The sequence below is a fragment of the Phyllostomus hastatus genome, unplaced genomic scaffold, assembly GCF_019186645.2.
Source record: "Phyllostomus hastatus isolate PE091 unplaced genomic scaffold, TTU_PhHast_1.1 phas_contig_147, whole genome shotgun sequence".
NCBI classification, from domain to species: Eukaryota; Metazoa; Chordata; class Mammalia; order Chiroptera; family Phyllostomidae; genus Phyllostomus; species Phyllostomus hastatus.
In genome coordinates, this window is record NW_025333603.1 from 796,520 (window position 1) to 817,999 (window position 21,480).

Consider the following 21,480-nt stretch of genomic DNA (forward strand, 5'->3'; position numbering starts at 1 on the left):
CCTTCAAAGCAGGGACGGTCTTTTTCTATTTTGTTTTCCCTGCCTATTTTAAAAGCATAGATCAAATTAATAATATGTAATGACCACCAATAAAAACAGTAAAACTAGGTTAATGAATACCAACATTTGGAATCAGGTGTTACCCTCCACACTTAATTTACTTCTGCACTCTGTTTCGGTTGTTCAGTTTGAAAAGGTTCAATCGCCCAGTGAGCAGTTTTGAGACATACTTTTGAAAGAGTGAACATTGCAATCTCAGGCAAAGGGGGCAGGTAAGCGTTCATTCAGAGCATTGTACAAGACGATCTGGCAGCATGTGAAGTCATTGGATAACAATCATGCAATCAAAGAAACAAACAAGGGAAGACTAGGTTGTGTTTCAAGCCAAAGGGGATGGAAAGAGGGTGATGTTTCTGAGAGTAACAAGGGCACTTAGAGAAAAGAGGACGATGCCAGGCAGTTGCTGGGGAAGGCTTCTTCAAGAAGTGATATTTGAGGAGATAACTGAGAGTGAGAATCACCTAGATAGGCATAGGGCTGAATGAAGATCATTCCGGACAGGTAAGAGTAAGTGCAAAGCCCAGAGCAGGAAGAAGTCTGGGATTCACTCTGCACCTTCCTTTTAGGAAACCATACCAGGGACTCGAGAGAAACCTAGACAACCTCAGTGGCCCCCTGTAGATGCCTGACCTCTCTGCTCACACATGGTGTCACTTGAACAAACTTGAGAGTAACTCCACCAATTTTACAGTTGAGGAGAATGGGAATGTGACTGTCACACACAGCTGTTATTGACAGGCCATAATGAGGTACCAGCAATGCTCTGGCTTCAAATCCAAGAGTCCTAACCACAACATCACACCACTCCACAGCCAGAAGGTAGAGTCGTTCCTAAAACCAAACCTTCCACCAGAAACCAGGGACTTGTTGCCAAGGCAGGATTTATGACCTAGTAACTGAGGACAGAAATAATTGGTCACATTAGTGCCTGGCAAACCTAGGCTGGGCTCCACTCGGGAGGGGCGGCACAGATTGAAATAGCTGAAGCAAGTTTACTTTTCTCAGCCCAGGTGCTCTACTGTGGCCAACACAGTTTTAATGAGCTCTGCATATTCAGGACACAAATAATTGATGGTCCAATTTAAAGTGTGCAGAGGCCACATTTCTTTCCAGGCTCCAAAGGAAAAACACCAGCTGAGAAAGTATGAAGAACTGCCTGTTCAGAGTTATTTTCCTTCTGTGGTCATTCGATCCCCAGGAAGACCATGTCTACCCTATCTAGTGCCTGGAGAAAGGAGGCAATTACCTGGAGAAGTCAAGCAAAAAGAAAAGGACAAGAGGAAAATCGTGCACCAGGGTAGAGGTTGCGTGTTCCAGGCTGGAAGGGAAGCAGCCTTCTGCCTCACATGGAAGCTGAGCTAAGGCCTGGGACTTTGGGGCCAGACAGACCTGGATTTGAAATTAATTCAACTATTACATGCGTGACCTAGGCAAGATTTTACTTCTCTGTGCCTCAGTTTGCTAAATGGGAATTAAGAACACAGACTTTGGGGACAATCAGACTTAGATTTCAATCCCAACTTTGCCAATGACTGTGTCAAAGAGCGCAAGTTATCAACCCTCCAATATTAGTTTCTTCATCTCTTCTTTCAAGAGAAAGTGACTACACGTTTACCTCAGAGGAGGGTTGGGAGGACTAGTTGAGATAAGGTATCCAAGGCATGCGTATAGCGCTCAGGAAAATCATTCTTAACTTGTCACCTATCACCATTTAAACTCGAGGGCAGTGATTTTTAAAGTGTGGGCCCTGGACCCGCAGCATTAGGTTTGCCTGGGAACTTACTAGAAATGCAGGTTCTTAAGCCCCACGTCAGACCCCCTGAGCTAGAAACTCAGTGTTTCAACAAGCCCTCCAGAAGATTCTGGTGCACACTGATATTTGAGAAACTCTGCTCTATGTGGTCATTCAGGAGGCTCCTGAGATATTTCAGCTCACCTGTGATTGTTCCAGGTTCCTAAGTGTCTCGGTACCATAATCCTTCAAAATGATCTCCCTGCTCATTTCTTTCCGTCCTTAAGCAAGGAGGCGATACTTTATCCCTTAGGATTTCCGAAGGTCTCCCCATACTAGGTAACACACCATCTTCCAGGCATTTGATGATAGTTTCACATGGATTGCTGAAATTTATCTCTATAATAACCCTCTATGGTAGATATTACTATTTTTGTTTTGCATGTAAAGAAACCTAAGCTTAGTGAGGTAAAACAAATTGCCCCCCAAATTTATAATTAGCGAGTGGTGGGGCCAGGATTCAAACCTCTGTAGCCTATTTCCAGAACATGCACTTTCTATCTCTTTATACATTACCTCTTTATACCAGCATGAAGCACCAAGGATGTCTAGTTTGGTGAAGAGAAGGTCTGGAGAGTAAGTGAAGTGTCTTCATGCATCTGTAGGACAACTGCAGAATGTGGAACCAGTGGGTGGAAACCACAGTGTAGCTTGACAGAAAGAATAAATTTCAGCAATAGTTGGAATTGTTTCACCTTGCTTATGAGGTAGTGAGCTCCCTGTCACTGAGGATGTGTGAGCACAAGCTGGGTGAACACCTGTCAAAGTGTCATAGAGGGGGGATTGTTTTTTCCCTCCCCACAATGCTGATTCTGAGCAAAAGTTAGCAGGTAATTGTCTCCCAGGTGGTTTAGTCTTTGCTGTTTGTGAAAAAACTGGACAGATTTTAACTACACAGAAAGGAGACTTGAGGTGAGTTTCTTGGGGAAGAGAGAATCTACCTTCCTGTGGCCCCAAAGAGCTATATTAGGACCTTCTTTGATCCTCTTAGCTGGAAAGGATCCTCTCAACCCTCTACACTCCCATATCATGTCATACTGACACCTCTCTTGTGAGACTGGTCCCTCTTCCCAGGGCACTATAGCTGTATTTCTTGTTAGGAAAGCAGCAAGACATGTGTGCATGATAGAGGCTGATAGATTTGTGAGATGATGACTAATAATCTTAATCTCTCTGGGTCTCAGTTTCTTCATTCATATAAAGTGATTGATAAGGATTCTTTACTGAGGTGTGAAAGATTTAAGAAGCCTGAAATACAGTACATCAACTCCCATACTTCTCTCCAATATCCCTACCAATTGCAAAATGTCTTTGGTGAGAATTTCTGATTCATCGAGATACTGTTTCTATTGCTTTGTGCTAACCTTCAACCCCTGCCTTCCCACCTGAAGGACAGATATTCAATATGTGTGGGGGGGAGAAAGGGAGAGAGGAAGGAAGGAAGGAAGGAAGGAAGGAAGGAAGGAAGGAAGGAAGGAAGGAAGGAAGGAAGGAAGGAAGGAAGGAAGGAAGGAAGGAAAAAACAATTTAACAAATGTATACTGCCCTTCATTTGCAGTTTATCTGACTGGGAGGGCATTTTCCTCAGACACATCCGTGCTGCCTCTGTGTGTGTGTATGCATGTGCACTTAAGAGAATAAGCCACAACAGGCCATAATATGAAGAGACCTATAGAGAAGAGAAGGAACAGAAAAGAAAAACTTGAACTAATATCTCTATAGGCAACTAATTGCACCATTGTGTTTATTTGGGGCAGTTGTTCACTGTGGGAAGTACCTGGCCTTTCGGGAAACAAGCCCCATGCATACTGATCGCCATCTTGAACCCCTTTGATAGGAGTAGAACTTTTCAGGTGCAGATTCTAGAAGACTTAAAAGCACGTCTGTTTTTAAACACACCGCATATTGAACTTTCTCCACTGTGGGAGGCAGGCCAAGTAGTGGTTTTTGAAGCTTTTAAAGGCTCACTGGCCCTTAAAAAAATGGACGTTGTGGACATATGGTTTTAGAAGCTTTTTTAAACAGCCTTGTGGGCTTATTTTTAGAGCAAACCTTCACCTTGTAAAACTTCTTAAAGGAGCCGTGGAGGGCCCAATCACTTGAGCCCCGCCAGAGCCCCAGGCAGCTGCTCCCAGCGATTTCCAACACAGCCTTTCCATGTGCTTGATATGAGCATCAGGCTGCCAGCTGAGCCTGAGAAGGGCTGCCCCTGAGATGGTGTGTTCCAGGAGCCAAGACTTGACACCTGGGACACAGGTGAGTCACCTAAGGAGGCAGAATTTGTTTGCCACTGAGTACAGACCCTAGAATCACTGACTCACAGAATCCCAACACCTTTCCTTCTTTCTGAAGGAAAAGAACCTGAAAAGTCATCCAGTCAACCCTGATCTGAAACACACTCACAAAGAGGTGGTTCTGCCTCTGCTCACACACCTCCAGCTCTGAGAAGATCATTGTCTGGGCATTCGTTCATTCAACACATTTATAATTGACTACATATTATGTGCTCAGCACTGTGCAAAGTGCTGGGGGCACCCCAGTGAATAAAAAAAACAGATGCAGGCTCAAAATGGGCTGAATACTAGTGGGAGAGACAGACATGGATCAAATGATCACATTCTTATATGATTACAGATGAAAAAGCATCATTTAAAAAAATCAGTTTCGTAAAAGCTTCAGATTGGACCTGATCTGGTCTGAGGGATCAGGGAATGTTTGATGGAGAGGTTACTTTTGAGCCAGGATCTGAAGAAGGATGAGCAAAGCCTAAGGTTGGGAAGTCAGGAGCAGGTTGGGGGAGGGTGGGGAGGGCCAAGTGAACATCACTGCAGAGGCCTGCAGACAGAGGTGTGTGACATTTTAGAGGAAATGAAAGCAGTCCAGGTATGTAGTGTAAAGGGGGAAAGTCCGGTTTGAGGCTGAGCATGCAGTGTGTGGGGCCTGCATGGCCTTGCTGTCATGTTGAAGATATTGATCTTTAACCTGAGAGGTATTTAACCTGAGAGGTAAGCCTCTGACTCATTTTTAGCAGAGGCTAGGCAACCTCACATCACAGCTCCAAATTCTTTCTCATGTTGCTAAATGTGGTGGTCTTAAAGTTATGTCTATAACTCTTTTCCTTTCAAAAGGCAAAGCCTAATTTCCCTCCCTTGAAGTTAGGCCAGTTATAATTTATTAATTTTCTAATTAAAAAATGTGGTTAAAGTGATCCCATGTGACTTCTGAAGCTAGGTCATTTCTTGGTCCTTTCTGAGGCTAAAATATCTTCCTCGACATCTCTCTCTTGGATTGCTTGCTTTGGGAGAAGTCAGCCGCCATGCTGTGCGGCCACTCAAGCAGCATACGGAGAGGCCTACAGGGAGAGGAACTGAATGAAACATCCCTTCCTACAGCCGGCATCAAATTGCCAGCCTTGGCAACTGGAAGTGTATCCTCCAGCCTCAGTCACACTTGGAGATAACTGTAGCCCCAACTGATACCTTGACTGTAACCTCCTGAGAAAACCCAAGCCAGGACCATCCAGCTAAGCTGTTCTTGCATTCCTGACCCACAGCAGATGTGAGATAATACATGCTTACTGCTTTTTCAAATTATTGACTTTGTTAAGCACTAATAGATATCTAATTTGGTAAAGCATCTTAATAGATGGGGAGGCAAGCAGAGAATTTGAAGTCAGAGAGACTTGTATTTGAAATCCAGCTCTCCAGTTTCCCAGCTGTTGAACTGAAGGCTTGTTGCTTTAGTTCCTGCAGCTCTCATTTTCTATCTGTAGCACGACATGACGCTCATAGAACCCCCAAGATACATAGTACTGTGGAGTCATTCTCAGTCTCCATGCTTTCTCCTACTTCATATCCAATTGAAACACACCATTCTCAAAGCTGAGAAGATTTTTTAAAAAGGGGGGTGGGGTGGGGGAAGGTTGTATTGTCAGCAGGTGCTGTAGAGTGTGGTCTTTTGAGTTCCCTAGAGAGAGAGGTTTTTCTGAGGCTGTCTTAAGCCATGTTTTATTAAAGTACTACAGATTTTCAAGTCTATTCCCCACTTAGGTTAAGGAATTTTATGAGTCCATCTTCTGGCATGTAAACAGAATTGCTTTTTATTTATTTGAAATTTACCCCTTTATAGTTGCATATCTTATTTTCTTCATTTGCGATGCATAAGGAAATAGATTGATGGTGACTATTCTTGTGAAAGAGATCATTGACTTGGTTCTTACCGTGGGTCATATGCACCATGAAGACATTTTTGTTGTTGTTAAAACACAACCCTAGGGAATCTCTTATTTGTGCCACTTCACAGATGAAAAAACAGTTATAAAAGCCAAGAGTATTATTTTACCACCTGGTATTATGTGACCGTGGGTAAGTTATTAAACTTCCTTTATATCTTAGTTTCCTTGCTTGCAAAATGGGGGTAAGAACAGAACCTATACAGAATAAAGTTGATGTGAAGATTAAAGGAGTTACTATGTATATAATACTTAGAACAGTGTCTGATATATTTCTGATTAGTTTCTATCATTATTTTTCTTATTTTTAAACCATGTTTCAAAAAGAGCAAAACTGCTAAGTCATTTTGTTCCATCCATGGTATCTCTCTCCTATAATAATAGTTCTTGTCATTTTTATAGCATTTTTTACATCCTTCTGATTCTTTCAACACTTCAGTGACTCTGCATCGCTGTCTTGATCTTCCATCTGAACAAACTAGGCTCAGAATGGTGAATGTGAATTGCTCAAAGTACCTTTGGCTGCAAGCGACAGACACCAACTGAAGCTAGCTTATGCTAAAGAGAGAAATTCATTGTAAGATGCAGAGGTAATTGAGGAAACCCAAACTTGCTGAGGAACGGCAAGAATGGGAAGAGGAAAACTGCAGTGAACTTGGGAAATGCTGCTTTTCCTCTCCTTTCTCTACTTGGCTGGTGGGCTGCCTGTGTCTTTTTTTCTCTGAAAACTGACTTTCTCAGCTGCTCAATGCAAATGGTTAGAGGAATGGCAGCCTCCCAAGGCTCCCAAGTTCACAAGTTATCACACCAACCGCAGGAAAGATTGGCCTTCTGCCTCTTCCTGTCTGGATTTCACATTACCACAGATAGGTGGGACCCTCATTGGACCAGCCTGGGTCAGGGGCCTTCCCCTGGTCTGCTTAAACATGGCTAAGGAGTGGGGTCACAATGCACAAATGCTGCTGCGGGGTACTCACTCCTGCAGATTCCTGTGCAAAGGTCATGAGTAAGTGGAAAACACTCCAGAGGAAGCCCAGAACACAAAGTAAATTTCCTGGCATTTTACATATTGGATTGATCTTCCAGATCTTCTTTTCTCATGAGGCTAACACTTTTCCCACAAGGCTTCTGGTACTTCCCTTCAACAGAGCAGAGCCTCCTGGGATTCAGGCTGGAGAAAATCTGGGCACCCCTCTGACTGTGGTCTCTGCAGATGGGGTCAGCCTCAGCAAGCAGTGTTGTAAGCTATATTATCAGGGATAATTCTTCACTCCTCTTCCTGATAAGAGACTTTTAAATTCCTAACCTTAGTGCTGTGACTTGCAGTGTCCTGGAGAAGGAGTGTACTCCCTAGATTATTAACATCAGACTTGGATGAATGACTTGTTTTAGGGGATGGATTCTAAGTGGGAGAAATTTAGACCAAGACTAAGCAGAAACATGGCATGAAGACATATAGAGCAAACCCTCAACAGTAATGCAAAAGGAAAATGAACCTCTGAGAAATAACTCATCCATGACTTTCTTTAGAAAGTCAGCCTTTAAGGGGTAAGAAGTGGGAGGAGAGAGGGGCAATCACTGGGTGATTCCCAGATTTCTTTCACTGCAACCAGGTAGATGACTATATATTTTGCTATGAGTGGAACCAGGGAGGAGATGGTTTGTGGGGAAGGATGATTAGTTCAGTTTTGAACATGCTGAGCTGAGTTAGCGAAAAGTCCTGTAGACACTAGGATAAACCAATTTGAATAGGAAGGAGGTTTAGATAGTAGTTACAGGTCAGCAGTTGTTCATCTGCCAATAAAGATACAGAAAGTCAGTGAAGTCCCAGGGAGAACAGAAGCATAGGGGAGGGAAGGAAATAAATGCTAAGGCACACCAACATTATGAGAAATGGCGGAGGAGGAGGAGCAGGGCGGGGGGAATGGGAGAGCCTGGGAATGAGAGGCAGGGGGAATGGGAGACACATGGACCACAGGGAAAGTGAATGATCTAAACCACTGACACCAGAATTCCTTGTGGGGAAGAAATCTTTTTGTTGTTGTTGTTCTTGTCTTTCTTTCAAAGTCATCAATTTATTTTAGTTTCAAAACAGTCCTGTGAGGTACAGTTAGAGGAGAGCGTACATATTTCTGCCCAATTAACTGGTGAGGAAATTAAGACACAGAGGGATAGATGTCTTGCTCAGAATATTTTATTTTTAATTGTGGTTAAAAAAACATGTAACATAATATTTACTATCTTAACCATTTCTAAGTGTGTAGTTCATAGTGTTAAGTATAGTCATGTGGTTGTGTAAGCTATCTACAGAAATCTGCCATCTTGCAAAATTAAAACTTGGTAGTCATCAAACGAGTCCTTCAATTTTCTCCATCTCTCCAGCCTCTGGCAACCACCATGCTACTGTTTCTATGATTTTGATTACTCTAATATTTCATGTACATGGAATAATATAGTATTTGTCTTTTTGTGACTAGCTTATTTTATTAGCATAATGTCCTCAAGGTTCGTCCATGTTGTAATGTACATCAGAATTCCTTTCCTTTTCAAGGCTGAGTAATATTCCGCTGTGTGCATATAATATGTGTTATTTTCCCATCCTTCTGTCAATGGCCAGGCACACTGTTTCCGCCTCTTGGCATCGTGAGTAGTGCTGCTATGAACATAGGTGTGAGGAATTGTGTTTTTGAGACATGTAGGGCAGAAGGTGAATCCTGAGAACATAGTGTGAATACAACAGAAGGGATTTTTCTACTGTTCTGTATGAGAAAATAGGGTATTTTTGCTCCTGAGAAGTACAAGAAAGGAGAGGAGAGAGGCCAAGGAGAAAAGGTGAAAAGAGATGACCCAAAGGAGACGAGGGGCAGTAAGGAACAATGGGGCCAGTGAAGATTTCCCACTGTTGTGTGGTCTGAGAACAGACATGTCTAGTGTCCAGCATACTGTGGTCCCAGTGATTGTTTTCCTCCATCCCTACTACTCAGCACATTTTGGGAAAATCCCCTGCACAGACACACAAATGCTCTGTGTGAGTTGCTTTTTGGTAGAAACTGATGAAGGGATTACATTTCTCATCTGGTTTGATATGGAAAAAATGGAGAAAGTGAGCAGAGGAGCGCAAAGAAGCCAGGCAGGGGAAGCAGTTGTGCCAGAGTCACCAGTGATGATGACCCTGAGCGAGTGAGCTGCCTGGAAATTCACAGCCAATTTGGGCCTGGACCCAAATTGGAAGTCCAGGGATCTGGACTTCCACAGAATATGCACTAGGGATTTGGACTTCCATGGAACAGAGCTAGGAGCTTTGAAGCCACCTTACCTAGAGTGGTGCCTCTTAAACTTGAGCATGCCTAAGAATCTCCTGAGGGTCTTGATGGAAGGCAGATTTTGATACCATTAGTCTGGAGTGTGGCCTGGGATTCTGCATTTCAGACAAGCGCAAGTTCATGGGTAATGGTGACGCTGCTGGTCTGTGGGCCACACTTTGAAGCGCAGGACTCAAATCTCAAAGGGATGGAAAATCCCGATGGCATCGTAGCACCTCTCTGTTTCTGTCTCTATGTCTGTCTGTCTGTCTCTCACATACACACATATCTCCCAGTGTTCCTGAGAAAGCAGGGCTGTCCTGTCTCTCAGGTGAGGCCATGACAGGGAAAGCTATCAAGGAGCCACTGCTCCTTTGTTAGCCCCTTCACCTCAGGTCCCCGCTCAGGCACTGAGAAGGTCACAGCAGGGTAAGCTCAGTGGTCCATTCTGCATGCTCTGGCCCAGGTACTAGAACAACAGTCTGCAGGAGGGAAACCAAGGACTCTTTCTGCATGGTTGGCCTCAGAACTTCCTCTCTCAGAAAGATGGACAGACGTGGAGAAAAATGTTTAAATGGTATTTTTCTGGAGAAAGGTTGCTCTGAAGAGCCAAGCATTAATTGAATGCTTGATTGTGAGAGAGCTGTGTGGTAAACTCCCTTGTTTTCCACAGATGTTGAAGGAGCCTGAGCCAGACTTTAGGAAAAATGTTTTCTTGCATATCCACCCCTGCCCCAGGGGCTGTGGTGGAGTTGGCAAATGCCATTCAGGTCAAGTCCGGCTCTAGCAACCTCACAGAAACAAGAGAATTCATAAAATCTGAAAGGGAAATGGTGGCTGAAAGCATTGAGCATGAGAAGAAGGGAAGAATAGGAGGGGAACCCCACTGAATGGAGTATCTACCCTGAGTGGAACCCTGTGCTAGGAGCTTCCATTGCCCAGTTATTTTGTGAGATGAATGAAACTCCCTGCTGTGATGTGAGCAGCTTCCTCTTTTTGCTGGGGGTGGGGATGGGGTCAGGACTCCTGGCCCCTGAGGCAACCCAGCTCACCCAGCAGCACTCACTTTGGAAAGACTGTATTCACTTGGACTTGAGATTTGCCTTCCTTGGTCCAAGCTAAAGACTTTTGTGCTGGTACTGCCCTCTAAAGCCACAGCAGACACCACTATGTCTTTGCTAAGTTAACAAGAGTTAACAAAGCTTATCCTGTTTGTATCCATCTGCCCATGATTCTCAGAGCTGCCTAGAACAAGGCAGAGGGGCATTTATTCTCCCAGGGTTTCAGATGCACAAGGGGAAGCCCTGAGATGCTGCTCCTGTTTGTGGTAGGTGTTGAGAGTGCAGACTCGAGTCTGCTCACCTGGGTTCACCACCCAGGCTGTGTGACTTCAGGCAAGCTCCTTGACCCCTCTAAGCCTAGGTTACCTCTTCTGTAAAATGGTATCATGATATTACCTACTGGAAGGAGTTGTAGTAAGAGCTAAATAGAAGTAAAGTGCTTAGCCTTTGGCTTATGGGAATGTTATGCCCTTCTCCTATGGAGGAGGGAGAGAAGAAAAAGATGGAGGTTAAGTGACTTGGCCAAAGCTACAAAATGGTGGCACCAAGTCTTGAAGTCAGATATTGATTCTCATGCTAAATCCAATAGTCTTTCCATTACATTTAATATCTCCCATTCCTAGGCTCATCAGAGACTGAAACTCACCAGTGATCCTCACTTCGGCAGGATCTGCACCTGCACTGAGCTGCACACAATAGGTGGTCACCATGTGATGTAGTTATGAGTTCACGCCCTCCTCTTAGATCCTGAAGCCTGAAATCAGTGTCTGTGTTCTCATTTCCTACCTTGGAGTCAGGCACTCTTCCCCCACCCACACCCTGCCCTTCAGCATCTTTTCAAATGCAAACACCCTAGTGGGGTGGGGGGGATGGAAGAGAATCCACCTGGGCTGGGAGCCTGTCAAGGCCCCATTCCTCCACAGATGTCAGCTCCCTACTCCTTCCCAACAGCTGTGCAAATCAGTTAGTCCAGCTTCACTTGTGAAGAGAGAAAAGTCTAGAGAGGTTAAGCAACTTGCCCGAGGCCACACAAACCTTCAGTTATAAGATAAATAAGTACTGAGTGGAACCAGGATTTGAACAATATGTTAAACAAAAAAAATTTAACTGTGAGTTCTGGAGTTGTTGAGGGTTTTCATAAATCAAGTTTCGGGGTGGGGGGTGTAAGTGATCCTGAAAGAATTTACATCAGCTGTAGACAAAGGAGGTGGAAGAAGCTGAAGTGGGGCCATTCTGGGATAGATGCAGAGTCCAAGGAAGAAGTGTTTGCTTCCTTAGATAGGTTGTGAGAAGGTCTGGAAAATTCATGTATAAATATGAAGTGGAGGCTCCTGGGGTGCATTGGTGTCTTGCTGGTCTCCCTTTTGGATAATTGCAGAAATAGCCACCTGGAAGTTAATGAAAAATTCCAAAACACATATATGAATGTGAACAGTCTTTTGTTAGCTGGTCCACGGCCATTAACAGGATAAATGTCCTGTCTATCTCTCACATGGAATACTGATTCCAGTGTCTGTTCTCAAAACCTCTAGGGCATAGTCCCCAACCTGATGCTACTTCTATTTTCCAAAAGCAAATGAACAGTTCAGAGGGCTTCCCTTGTGCAGGACAGTGTATAGCTTGTTTTGCCCTCTTTTGCTTGCACTCTCTGTTCCACATCAACCCAGACAGAAAACTTAACCCTTTCCTCAGTTTCCCCCTGAATCTTATGTCATCTGATCCTCCCAACAGCACCACAAGATGGGCACTCTTGCCTTTAGTTGTGCAGCTGATGAACGCAGAGAGGTTAAGTAATTTGCCGAGAGGATATCTATCTGTTAGGCGGAGACTGAGCTAGCACTTTTCCAAGCTTGCAGGCAACGTCTAACACCCTAGGGGGCCTTGCTCAGATTCTTTTAGGATGTCACAACAGCAGGCATTTGGGGTTGGGCAGGCCATAAATCCAGCCTCTCCAGAAACAAGCTTCCTTCACCAGGGTGGGGAGGACATTGGGGAGGAATGGGAGGTGATGATGGGGGCCGTCCAACGAAGCAGGCGGAGCAGGTTTTCACAGTTTGGGATGGGAATGAGCAAATGGTCCAGGCAGGCTATTAGTTCAGTCATTCCAGCTGTTTTCAGAGGGTAAATCTGGGATACTGTGGATCTCTGGAATCTAGCCATGTGAGTATCCAAGCAAACCAGTGAATCTACAGCATATGGTTGGAAGTGGACAACAGTGTCCTATGAGGGTGAAAAGCTGAGAGGTTACAGGTAGGATATGGTCCCAGTAAGATAACTGGAAAGGTGGCATACAAGAGGCCTGTCTAGAAGGTATCTAGCCATGTAATATGAAAAATAGAGACATTTATTGAAGAAGGCACAAGATACAAGAAACATAGTACATAGGATAATGATGCCTCTGTTCCCTTAAAGTAGGCACCTTGGGACCCCACACAGTTCTCCCAGTTGCCATTAGCTGCCCCATTGTACTTTCCTGAATCTCACCTATGGTCTGGAATCGCTTCCGTTTCAAAGGTGATTTTAGTTTTGGGAAAAGCCAGAAGTCACAGGGTACCAGATCTGGGCTGTAGGGGGGCTGAGTCACCAGGTGATTTGATGTTTTGCTGAAAAACACTGCACAAGATGTGATGCATGAGTGGGCACATTGTTGTGATGAAGCTGTCAATCACCAGTTGCCCATAGATGCAGCCTTCTGAATCATCCAAATCGTTTCCATGGAGGAATGTTCAAGCTTAACACAAAGTTTGATGCAGATTCATTGCTCTACTCGCTCAGTCATTTTGAATGTGTCAGCCACACAGTACACATGCTCACTCAGCAGTATCTACCACCCCCACTGACTAGTTCAGTGAAGTTGTCATTGTTCATGCATGCACATTCTAGTCCTCTCTCCTTGGCTGCCAGGTTACCTAGATGTCACACAAATGATTCTTATTATATTAACAATGGCTGGACTTTTTCCAGAAGGGCCTCATATATCATGGTGGTTGGGAGAGAAGACTTCTGAAGTCACACTGCCTGAATTCTCAACCTAGCTCTTCTGTGTGTTAGTTGTGTGACCTTAGCTGTGTGTCTCATGCTTCTCACCCAGGATACTAATACAATCTAATTCATACATTTGTTGTGAAGATTAGATAAACAAGAAAGAGAAAAGCAGTCCCTGATATCTGTGAATTGGCCTAGACTGTGAAGGTTTCCCACTGAACATAAAGGATCTCACAAATGAGAAAAATTTAAAAAAAAAAACAACCATTTTTAGCCCTGGCTGGTGTGGCTCAGTGGACTGAGTGCTGGTCTGCAAAACCAAGGGCTGTGGGTTCAATTTTCTCTCAGGGCACATGCCTGGGTTGCAGGCCAGGTCCCCAGAAGGGGGTGCATGAGAGGCAACCACACATTGATGTTTCTCTCCTTGTTCTCCTTTCCTTCCCTTCTCTCTAAAAATAAATAAACAAAATCTTTTTTAAAAAGACTATTTTATAATTTCTTCTAAGCATATACAAAAAATGGCACTATGCAAACCACAAAAATATCAAACATGCCCTTCTCCCAGCTAATATGATTGCTGCTTCTTTACTAATTACTTCTTCAGCTTCTTTCTACTCTCTTTCTTGATAAGCTTCATTAAATTATACAATCATATAATTAGACTTCCTTTATGATAGTACAGAACAAACCTTTGCTTCCTTGAACTCTTGCCAAAATGACCTACCTCAAACTCACCTCCTGTGAATACATTCTAACACCCTCTAGTGAGACATCCATGGTCCCCAATGATGTGCATTCTCCCTCTTTGCAACGAGTTAATCAACCCAGTGTTCTTCGACTACAAAGGTGTTGCTGGTGGTCTTTGGCGGGAAGGTTTAGGCACAAGTTGACAAGTGGAAAGCATGTAGAACAGTGCCTGACACAGAATGAGCACCATGTCAGTGATGCCATCATAATGACCAGGTAGCTTACCAAGGCAGACTCAGGAACAGGGAGACCTGAGAAGAAAAGCTACAGGACAGAGGCCAAGTACAATTGTGGATTTACAGCCAGGACACTTCCACTTAAATTCTGACCTACTGTTCAAAATGTAACTAACATTTTATTGTGCACTTCAAAAGTGCCAGACACAGAGCTGAGTGTTTGACATGGAGAACCTCACCAATATAGTGTGGTACCATGGGCAAGTTGCCTAACCTCTCGGAGCCTCAATTCCTTCATCTGTAAAGAATGGGAAAAATAAACATACTTACTGTACAGGTTTGTCATTGAGGCTCCGATGACAACATGAGTATGCTATAGGCTATAGGTTTTATTGAAATGTGACTTTAATGGGAAAAGTCTATTCATAGATAAATGGATAAGTTGTAAGGTATATATAAATATATATAAATAGTATATGGATATGCAGATATACAATGGAATATTATTCAGCCATAGGAATGAGGGAAAAAACATTGAGTTCAGAGAAAAGATATATAATTTGTGGTTTTCAGAGCTGAGGGCAGAGTGAGGGAAAATTGCAGGAAGGTGTTTAAAAGGTACAAATTTCCAGGTATAAAATAAATAAGTACTCGGGATATACAACACGACTATAGTTAACACTGCTGTGTGATATATTTGAAAGCTGTTAAGAGAGCAACCCTTAAGAGTTCTCATCACAAGGAAAAACTTCTTTTTCTTTCCATTTTATTATGTCTATGTGAGATGATGGATGTTAACCTATTGCAGTAATCATTTCACAATATATGTAAGTTGAACCATCATGCTGTACATCTTCAACTTATACAGTGATGTCAATTATTTCTTAATAAAACTGGAATACTGGACAAAATCTAGGTTAGAGTCAAAAGGCTGCCCAGTTATTCCACCTTGAACTCAAGGTTGACGAAGGACAGAAGTAGACTACTCGACATTGGTCCTGGGATGATTTTTTGGATCTGACTCTGAAAGAAAAGGCAACAAAACCAAAAACAAACAAGTGGGACTACATCAAAGCTTCTACACAGCAAAGGAAATCATCAACAAAAAGAAAATATTGAATGAGAGAAAATACTGCAAATTATATATCTAATAATAATATCTAAAATATATAAAGAACTCAAACAACTCGATAGCAAACACACACACACACACACACACACACACACACACACACACAAACCTGAACAATTCAATTAAAAAACAGGCAGAGAATCCAAATAGAGATTTTCCCAGAAAAAGACATATGATGACCAATAAGTACATGGAAAGATGCTTAATATCACTAATCATCAGAGAAGGCAAATCAAAACCACAGTGAGATACCAGCTCACACTTGTTAGAATAGCTGTATCAAAAAGACAACAAACAACAAGTGTTGGCAAGGATGTGGAGAAAAAAGAACCCTTGTGCACTGTTGGCAGGAATGTAAATTGGTGCAGCCATGGTGGAAAACAGTATTAAGTTTCCTAAAAAAGTTAAAAATAGAACCACCAGAAGATCCAACAATTCTACTTCCTGGTATTTACCTGAAGAAAACAAAAACACTAACTCAAAAAGACATAAGCACCCCCATGTTCACTGCAGCATTGTTCACAATAGCCAAGATATGGAAGCAACCTAAGTGTCCATGGATGGATGAACGGGTAAAGAAGATTGTATATACACTATTCAGCTATAAAAAAGAATGGAATTTTGCCATTTGTGACAACATGGATGGAGGCTTGTGGGCATTATGCTAAGTGAAATAAGTCAGATGAAGACAACTATCATGATCTCACTTACATGTGGAATCTAAAAAACAAAGCAAAAACTAAGGTTATAGATGTAGAGAATAAGTTGCCAGAGGAGAGGGGCTGTGGGAGATGGGTGAAATGGGTCTAAAGCTTCAAAATAAATAAGTCCTGGGGACGTAATGTACAGCATGGTCACTGTAGTTTACAATATGGTATTGAGCTGATTTTTAACTTTCCCTCTCATGGCACACATTAATTATTAAAATTCTGTGACACACCAAAAAATATATTATTCTTGCTGATCTAACAAAAATAAGTATAGTTTTGATTCATTCAGGGACAGCTATTGTTGTGTTGGCTGTTGTCATTTTTTATTTGATAATCTAAAGGAAAAGAGGTCCAAGCCTCTGACTAGTCAGGTATTCCACATTTTAAAAATCCTTGTGGCACACCATTTAAAAATTGCTGTTGTATTGCATATTTTAAAGTTGCTAAGAGAGTAAATCTCAGAAGACCTCATCACAAGAAAAACATTTTTTATAACTATATGGTGATGGATGGTAAGTAGATTTATTGTGGTGATCATTTTGCAGTGCATGCAAACATCAAATTATTATGTTCAACACCTGAGACTAGTATATCTTATATGTCAATTATACCTCAATTTTTAAAAATCTTTATACCTCATTTGGCCTCTTATAAATGCAGCCTGAACTTTAACTCTGCATTTTGATGCTCTACAACATTGGTGAAAATGTATGTCAGGAACCACCTCATTGCCTCAAGCTTTCATGTAGCTTCTTTGTCAGGGGGACCAGAAATGATGAAAAGATTTGGGCTGTATGTCACTTACTAACATGAGCAAGACATTTATTTGAGGCCCGCTTTCTCATACAAAATGGAAATAAAGTTAATTCATACCCTATATATTTGTGGTAAGGGTCAAATAAAAAGGTGTGTATGAAGCTGTGTTATGACCTATGAAGGGGACATTGTCTGTCCCTCTAACGTTGTCTCCCACAGAGTGGTTTCCCCTTGGAGACACAACAGTCTGCTCTCCGAGGGCAGAGTTACTGGTTATTGGCCAGGGTGCCTGTGCATGTGTCATTGTCAACTAACCCTCTTCCTGTAAAGCCCTTGCGTTGGGCACGTTACATTGGGCTTCTGTAAAACAGGTTTATTTCTCTCTTGTCTAACAGTCTGAAGGAAAATAGTCAGGGTCAGTGGGTTGGCGCCACTTGATAAGCCACCTCAGGTTTTTTCCAGCTTGTTGCTGTACCATCCCCAGAATGTCATCTGTATTTCTGGCTGAGGCTGTCTACTGTCTTGATCAATTTCCAGCCTGCAGGGAAAGAAAGAAGCAAGTCCAGCTAAGGCACATTGTCCTCAAGGAGGTGGCCTGGAGGCTCCATGTAACCTTTACCCTCAGCCACATTCCCACACTTGACAAAAGACAAAACATAGAGTCTCTGGCTGAGTTACCCTGTGCCCAGATTCAACTTGGGAGTTTTATTATCTTAAGTTCAAGATCAGGAATAGCAGAAGCAAGGAAAACATCAGGGAAATGAATTCTGATGGACTCACCCATCGGCTCACTTATCCTGAGCCTGTGTCTGTATTGAACAAATATCTGTGTGAAAAACAACGAGAGGGAGTTTATTCAGATGTTTGAATTACCCAATGCCAAAAATCAAGTACCAGTGTATCTTCACATTTTTGTTTTCCTCTAGATCTTGGCACTGGGCAGACAGAGACTTGGCCACTACATGACCACTCATATACAGCCACACACATACAGACAGGTGTGTGTAGATTTAAACTAATATGGATCCTAATTTTGTACTAGAGGGATATAAGACATACCTAATTACCTCCTCCTTTTCAGTATGACATGGCATTGTTAAAAAAAGCACAGTCTTGAGAACCAGAGATCCAGGTTCAAATGCAGCCTGTGTCATTTCTCCATGTTGTAACTCCAGGCAAGTTACTCAATTTCTCTTGATTTCTGGTTCCACATTTGTGAAATGAGTATAATATTACCTTTCCTGAAATAATATTTTGAAATTAAATAAACTGCCCTACTGATTTGCCTGACATAATGTTTTAGGAATAGGTGGTACATAATAAATATGAACTGTTATTTTATTATTATTAGGCAACTGAGGCCAGGCACAAATTAATGACAGACCAAGAATTTTCCATCCCCCTTCTTAATATAAAGCAAGATCTTTTTAGAACTTGTACTGCTCTCAGATACATGTTTCTGTTTTAAAAATTTAAGAATTTTTCAAAAAGTAAATTGTTTATTGAAGTAGAACATACATATAGAAAAATACATAGATCGTAAGTGTATAACTCACTGATTTTTTAAAAAACTGGAATCTGCCCACGTTATCCGATCAAGAACCAAAACACCACCAGAACTCCAGAAGCCTCCTTCAATACATCCTCTGAATGTAACCACTACTATCTTACATTATAGAGTGATTGTGCCTTTACATACTTTATACAAGTAGAACCACACATAGATGTTCTTCTGTCTGGTTTTTCATCACTTCACGCAATGTTTGAGACATTCACCCATATAGTTGTGTGTAGTTGTGGCTTGCTTGATCAGTTTCATTGCTGCTCAGTGCTTCAGTATATATACTACAATTTACTGATTCTCTACTCTGGATGATCTAAAAGGCTCCTGTATTTTGGCTGCTACACACTGTCTGGTATATATCTTTGGTGAATGCATTTCTGTTGAGTACATATTTCTGAGTGGAATTTCTGAGTGTTAGGATTTGTACATGCTCACCTATTGTAGATTGTGTCATACAGTTTTGCAAAGCGGTTGAAATATTGCTTACTTTAAATCAGTAGGAACTTGAAAGGCTTTGATAGTTCTATCTGCTCCTGGTTTCTCTCTCACCAGCCCTGCACTTCCTGGAATTCAGGAATTATACTCCTACCCTTCAGCCTGGGGAGGTAAGAGAGAACTTCATGGAAGAGGTGGCATTTCAGCTGTGTCTTGATAGATGAGTAGGAGATGATGGGAAAAGGCTGAAGTGAAGAATATCAAAAACAAAGGCATGAAGGTATAAATAATGATAATATATAGCACACACAGAGACACATACATATAATGTGGCCAGAAAAATGTACATAACAGAAAGAACTGGATGATAGAGGTGAACAAAATGGGTTTGGGACACACAGATATCAGACAGATACCAGACCTAGTATTTCTTTAATGCAGCAGGAAGCCAGAGAAGGCTAGGTCAACATTAGTACAATTGAGTATGAACCCTTTTGTATTGTATTTTTTTCCATTATCATTTATCCCCCTTATATCCCTTCACTCCCTACAATCCCACACTGTTATCTGTGTCCATGAGTCCTTATTCCTTTTTGTTTGGAATCCTTTTAGACTGCTTGGATAATATCTTCATCAAGCTTGTTAATAGTTAAATTATGAAAGCATCTTTACACACAGCAAAAAAAGTCTAGATTAACTATATAAGATTATGCAATTTATTGAATAAAAAATGAGAAATGCCAATAAAATGAGAAATTGATCAGTAACAACAGCAGTAAACTGATAGTGAGGTCTAGGACTAGTTAAAGATGAGAAAACTCCTGGAAAAAACAGCAGTCCTCTGGACTATGGATTTCCAGAAAGATTCAAGAGTCTAAGAGCTGGTAGTGGCCTGAAGTTTACTTATGAGAAAACTAAAGCCAAGAAGAAAAAGTGACTCATTCTTCTAGAGCAGAGCTCCTTTGAATATGCTTCAGCTCTGTGAGCTGAACAGGACACAATTCCTGAAGGAGAGAAGACTATGAGAGTGGAGAGTGCTGTAAATTCACTAGTTGTAAACATGGTTGTTACAAGTTGAATTGTGTCCTCTTCCAATTCATAATTTGAAATCCTAATCTCTATTACCTCAGAATATGGCCTTATTTGGAAATAAGGTCAATGCAGATATAATGAGTTAAGTTAAGGTCATACTAGAGTGGGTCCCGAATCTAATAAGGACTGGGGTCCTTATTAAAGGGGGAAATAGAGACAAGCACACAGGGATAATGCCACATAGTCATGAAGGCAGCGATTGAAGTGACAGGTCTATAAGCCAGTGCACTCCACAAATTGCCAGAAAACCACTAGAAACTGGGAGGGAGGCATGGAACAGTCTTTCTCACAGTCTTTGGAAAGACCCACTGTGGACACCTAGACCTCAGACTTCTATCCTCCAGAACTGTGAAACAATATATTCCTGTTGTTTAAGCCACCTCATTTGTGGTACTTCTTTTATGGCAGCCCTAGGAAACCAATACAATGGCTGAAAGAAAGAAAGATTATACAGTAACCATAGGAAGTAGGCCATGTGAAGGATAGGACAATGCATTCATGAAATAATAAAGCCATCTATTATTTCAAACACTGAGTATATATGAAGTAACTCACTTGCCCCTGGAGCAGATACATGCAGAACTGGAATAAGACTCTCCCTGCCTTTGAGAATCTCAAACTGTGGTCCCATCAGGCTCATAACAGAAATAAATGTTGTGGGGCCCCAAAGCAATGAGCTAGGCAAAGGTTTGGATGCAGAAGGTGACATCTGAGCCAAGCTTTGAAAAATGAGTGTGTTTGCTTCCTTGTTGCTTAATGGAGCCGATTATTTCTACCACTGGAAAGGGCCTTCTAAAATCTCTTCCCTGGTCCACACAGCCATCATCAAAGAGGCAAATTCAGATCTGCTAATTTTTTTCAATTTAGCATTTCAAACAAACAGCCTCAACAACCTGGGGCAGTTGTCTCAATCCCCTGCCCTAGTAGGCCTGCCATTCATTAGAAAAACAGGAATGGAGATGATGACCTCTGGCTGCTTGGGCTTGAGTCCCCTTGAAGCTTCAGGCTCATGCAAGAACTGTCTTCAGAAGTTCATTCCAGTGGGGGTCTTCCTATCCTGGTTGCCCAGACTTCTGTGCAATGCTAAGAAGTCAGACTGTGTTTATTTTTGTATAAAAACGACAACAAAAATAACTGTTTCTTTCCAAATATCCCATGCATGGGAAGCCAAGCCTTTTAGCAAGTCATTATATGTTGATATTTTGAAGAATTGTGCGTCCAGATCCTGAAATAAGAGCCAGGTCTGCAGGCCTAAGCCTTAAGCTCTTGTATTAAGGACCCTCAGACTCCCACATTTGAGCTCCCAGCAGCCACTGCTCTGAGAAATGCTGCTAAGGAACACAGCAAAGAACAGAGTCAATTGCAGCTGGAGCCACATCTGCCTCTGTGGGATGTTGTCAAGTGCACTGGGGGAGGAAGAGGGGCACATCGTGACTC